Source organism: Montipora foliosa, chromosome 4 (genome assembly GCF_036669935.1).
Source record: "Montipora foliosa isolate CH-2021 chromosome 4, ASM3666993v2, whole genome shotgun sequence".
NCBI lineage: Eukaryota > Metazoa > Cnidaria > Anthozoa > Scleractinia > Acroporidae > Montipora > Montipora foliosa.
Window position 1 is genome coordinate 2,828,031 of NC_090872.1, and position 5,629 is coordinate 2,833,659.

The following is a 5,629-nucleotide window of genomic DNA, read 5'->3' on the forward strand; positions in this document are numbered from 1 at the left end:
AATTGTCTAAAAGCTTATTCTTTAAGATACGTTTAAAAACTTGAACTGAACGGCTTGATTTTAAATAGGGGTCCAAATTGTTTCAAAGTCCAATAGTTCTGTAATAAAAAGTTCTTTGTCCTGAGGCTGTTTTAAAAAGAGGTATGTTGAGCTTTTGGCCGCTCCTAGTTGTACGCTTGGTATCTTGCTCGCGGGTAATGAATTGTGACGTCAAATAGTTGCGGGCGTGTCCGGAAATGCTTTTAAAAGCCATGATAGCTTGGCGGTAGTATAGTTGGTACTTAACGGGTAACCAAGACAAACTTTTTAAGTGGGGAGTTACATGATCGTACTTTCTCGCGCGACTTTCCATTATTGAGCTGAAAATCTTAAAAAAAAAAACTATTAGAACAAAACAAATTGAAATTCTAGAAACTAAAAACTCCTATACCGAGATATATACCTTTAATTAACAAGATGAAAAATTAAATTTCTAACTGAAGTTAAGTTTAGTGTGTAGTTTTCCTCTTTACATATTGTAAGTTCTTTTACCGAGACTGTTTTCTTCTCCTTTTCTCCTAAATCCTTCTACTGAATATTTGAAAGCACGAAGTGTAATGTTTACAAGTTGTTGTATGTAACAATAATTTATTCCTTTAAAATAAAAAAAGTCTAAATAATTCTGTGTACAGTCTGGCTTGCCGTGATAAGCTTTTCACTATTTGCAAGCCAGCCTAGTAATAAGTTGAACTGTTTGCTGTAAATAAATAAAACTTGAAACTTGCTTTCGGTGTTGTTGTTTGTGGAGTACGGCAGAGACATGCACTGAAATCCGTGCCGCAAGTGCTGCATGATTATTTTTTCTTTTTTTAACCAATACTATTCATTCTTTGTGACGTTGTCGTTGCCATAGCAGTCATCGTTGCTTAAAGGGGCTAGGTCACTCTATTTTAGGCAATTTTGTTTAATTTTGTTAATTATGAGCTCTAATCGTCAAATTGGCAGAGCAAGAGTCTTTCATTTGCAAAATCACGGCCACATAACTACTGAGAATGATTTTCAAGCTTTGTAAATGACATTTTGATATAGACTGATATTGAGAAAACTTGGGCCGACGTTTTTCAATTAATTAAGGTACCCTCCAAAAGAGTTTCTTTAATCCATCTGAGTGCGTATTCAATCTCACACTCTAAGCTTCCAGCCACTTGAGCTCATGGCTATTTGTTTCTCTAAGTCTTGCCAGGGGTCTAAAGTTTGATGATGTCGAACGCGCTCTCAGCTTTGCGGGTCCATTTCTCGCGCGCATGTTTTTGTTCGCGTCATGCAGCTCTCCAAACCATGTGACAAAGTGACACAAATACATACGTACATCGACTTTATTTATCTCGAAATTCAGTGTAGGCTTAGAAAAAGTAAGTATTTTATCGCAAACGTGACTAGCGAGCCAAAAAAGATAAACTAAAAAAGAGCAAACAATTCCTTACAAACTTATATATTTGAATTGATCAATCTTAGCATTTCCACAGATCTTCCTTTACATTAACTTGAATCAAGTGTTTCCAATTAAAAACAAAGAGAGTAGTCGGACAAATTTTATTTTTAAAACTCTCAGTTTTTATATACTTTATAGTAAACACATATTCACCAGTTAACTGAGTGAATTCTCACAACTTTAAATGTCATTAAGAGGAAAAACCTGAACTGGCTCCGAGCGAGATCTACAACGCAATAATAAAAACAGAGCTCTTTTGAACTCTGGCATTTTAAATGCACATAACAATGGATTTATAAGAGAGTTTGCGTACAAAAAGATGTCTAAGGAATCATGGAGCCTTGAGTGAAACACTACTGTTTTAAATCTCTCACCAAAAGTAACACAAAAAACAAACCAGACAATGGCATCACTAGTATTAACGATACAATTGTTACAATGAACAATGTCTTGGTCAGTTTTCTTTCTCTTCTGATTGCACCATGATGCTGAGAATGCGTTCCACAGTAAACTTTAGTAGCGATGAACGTGTAAGAAACAACGATGATAACAAGGCAACAAAATAGCAATAACAAATATGATGCTCGCATGTGAAAGAAAGTAGTGATATCTGAGCGGCCCAGGAAACGGGGTGAAAAAACAATAGCTGTAGACAAGGCAGCTGTAAACCAAACACCCGCAACAGCTGCTCCAAATATCTTTTTTTTGATTAGGCGATGCTTGAATGGACGAAAAGTTGCGTGCATCCGCTCCAAAGAAATAGCAGCAAGGTTTGTTAGAGAGGCTAGAGGAAAGAAATACCTCAAACTTAAAATAAATAAGCTCCTGAAAGGGTTAGTAACCTTCCACAAGTTACAATAGTTACCAAATGACAAACTGTCAAAGATCACGTTGCATGCAACAAACATGTCTGCAACCGCCAGGCTGATCACCAGGTACATGCTACGCTTGCGAAGGATTCGCTCTTTCAGGTAAATAATGATTGTAAGGGCATTCATGGTCACCATAGCAACAGCTTCGATGTTAAGTACTGTCACCCAGACAATGCACTGGGATGAAGAGAAGGGCTTCGAAATTGTTCTGTCTTGGTGATGAGAATCATTGGCCATCTACGTGAAGAAAGAAAACGAAGATTAGAACATCACGATAGTCTGTGATTGGCGAAGAGAAATGCGGTTTTTAGGTAACGTAATACAAAAAAAGAGGAAAGAGGTAATTCGATAAAAAAATCGAAGGTAACAAACCCAGTATTCTGATTGGCCAATAAACACAGATATCAATCAAATGTGAGTCCCCTGCACAATAATCATAACTTTTCTTTTAATTTTCTTCCTGTATATTATTAATAAGTAGCCACATTTTTTTTCGTACAATTTGAAAAAAATAAATTGATAAATTGAAGACCTCTGGGCTCGTGCAGTTTAGTTGGTTTACAAGTTTTTTCTGTCCCAAATTGCACGAAAACATCATGATTATTCGTATACACCGTGGCAATCTCGCTTTAACCCTTTCACTCCTGTGGAGTTCCCCATTAACGAGTAAAATCGTCTGGCGTTACAGAGTAAAATCTATAGGTGTCACCCTTGGGAGTGAAAGGGTTAAAGTAATGAACGAATGCACTTCGTATTAGTAACATTCCGTGCTAAAATGTATTTTTTCATGATCGTTTGATAAAGCAGCTGAAAATGAAGTGACACGGAATAGAACCAATCAAAGCTAAGTGGCGCATTGACATCGAGCACAAAAGCCCGAATTGATGAGTCTGAATATTGATCCACAAGTGGACGCTATCTTTGAGAAGACAATGAAGGGGAAACAGCCTATGTTTCAACCCTATGCACACATTTTTTGGGTTGTTTCCCGAGTTCGTCTGCTAAATGTCTAAAAGCGCACACAAAATCATTTACTTTTGCTTACCTTGTTCCTTGTAGGTTCTTTATAATCTACCCAAAATATTTCAATGCTATTCAGTCTACGTCCCGTTAACTGAAAGACAGAAAATAGTCTATACCTGTTACACGTTTGTCAAATAGCGGAAATCGAAATGTTTTGACTATGTATAGGTTTCCAGAAACTTGGCTCTTTTCTTCAAACGATATGTGCCAACAATTTCATATATATAGAATACACGTTTTATTTGTCGAGTCTTTTGAATGTTCAAATCCAAGTTCAAGATCATAAAATTCCGCATAATTGTTGCCGGTAAAATCCGTTCTCAGGTTGAATCTGTTTTAACCTAGCTTAAATTGGTGATCCTCATTTTACCTACGTTGAATACGCCCTCAGATGGATTGAAGAAACTTTTTTGAAGCCTAAATTAAGCCTAGAGAAAAATTAGGGTTAGGTTACTATACAAAAGTAATTTATGAAAAGAACTGTGTTGGGTCGCGCATGTTCGTCGTCGTAATGTAGTGGTGAAGACACAGGACTATAGATCTGGAAGGTCTGAGCTCGATCACCGGTTAAGTGCACAGTACAGTTCTTTGTTCCCTAACTTTGTTGTAATGTTGATACTAAATGGATCAGTGTATGAATGCAGAAGCCGATAAGCTGATATGAAACATTAAGAAGATGTGTTGAGATGCGTAAGGCAGAGCTTGAGGGAAGGTATAGGTGTTTTCAATCCTAACTAGGTAGAGTGCATATTCAACCTAGGTAAAATGAAGATCACGACTTTAACCTATAAGGTAAAAACGGATTCAACCTGAGAACTGATTTGACCGACAACATTTTTTAGACAATAAGAATTTTCATTAAGTAAAGTACGATCGGCCGGGTGAGTGTAGGGCTGAGAAGGACTGTTTGAGATGACATTGACAATGTCATCTCAAACAGTCCTTCTCAGGACTACGCTCACCCGGACGATCGTACTTTACTTAATGATATGACTCCTGGGTTCAACCCATTTACAATAATAAGAATTTTGAAACAATAAGAGACTAAAATACTTGCTTAAAAATCCGAGCAACGACAATAAGGTTTTAGAATACAAGAAGAAAGCCCAAATTAAGGTACGAAAAGCGAATGAGAAAATTTTAACATTTCTTAAAGTTTGAAATTTGAAATGTCAATAAATAATGCCTTAGAGTCCGAAAATAAAGAACAAAAGGAGATTAAAGAGAAGAAAAGCGAAGGAGATGACAGCGACTTGGGAAAATAGACAAACTGTTACAGCTTTGCACGAATATAGTCATCCTGTTTTTCTTAGTTTTATTGTCATTTCAAGTTAGTTTAAATTTTGCTTACCCTTTGTTCAAAAACAAGAAGGTAAATGAAGTAATATACCAGGCTTTTGTTCCCGTTTTTAACAAAAACCAGCCAATATGATAAGAGGAAACCGGTTGCTGGAAAACTTATTAATTTCAACTGTTAACAATGCAGTACAATGCTTGCTTTTAAGACGCTAAATTACTAACCTTGGACACACCTCTTTCAGTTTTCGTCTTGGGCAATTTGTCATCAACCTTGTCTTACACTCCAAAGTGGAAGTTACGACACCTTTTAATTTTTTCCAGTAAATTCAGTAACGTCACTGTGCTTCGCCCTCACGCGAACCGTTTAAGTGGAAAAAATTAGTAGTGTAAGTTAAGTTACGGACCTCTGTAAATAAAAGCCGATACATATTTTCTTCCAAGAAAACGTATTCGAGTTTACTAGCTGTTTCTTAAACTTGCGTAATTGCGCTGAATGAAAATTTGCTATAGAAGATAGAACCCGAGAGGAAGAAGTTGAAAGTAAGGTTAATTCACAAATTTGGTCACCTGTCCAGCATAGAATAATAACGCCTGCTGAAGGTCATATTACTGATCATCGGCATTTTACAAAAGAACTAACTGTTGCCCGCTTTCAAGTAATATGTAAGGAGGTAATGAAAGTATATTCTAGAGTTTATTAAAAAAGACGGGTCCGACATTTAAGCTTTAACATTTCAAATGTCATGTCATCAGTAGATTACCAAGACAACTAGCTCGCACATAGAGGAGAAAACTATTTTTTCTGAAAAAGACCTGAGAATTGAAGTCGCTTCGAAAAAAATGCTAAAGTGAATTGTGAAGTGAGGAACTGACTGAAATATTGTGCTGTTTCACCTTAACAGACGAATTAGAAGCTGTGTTTAAATTAATATTTCAGTTGTTGATGACTTCCTCACCAGCTGCA

The 5,629-nt window shown here is 36.5% G+C and overlaps 1 long non-coding RNA gene across 1 annotated transcript; it reads right to left on the bottom strand.

Annotated features, from left to right (window-relative positions):
* Positions 1-1,403: 1,403 nt before the first annotated feature.
* Positions 1,404-5,191, bottom strand: LOC137998848 (uncharacterized). Its single transcript, XR_011122831.1, has 3 exons — positions 4,888-5,191; positions 3,389-3,457; positions 1,404-2,580 (listed from the first exon to the last, which is right to left on the bottom strand). It is a non-coding gene; the product is annotated as an uncharacterized lncRNA (long non-coding RNA).
* Positions 5,192-5,629: the final 438 nt, after the last annotated feature.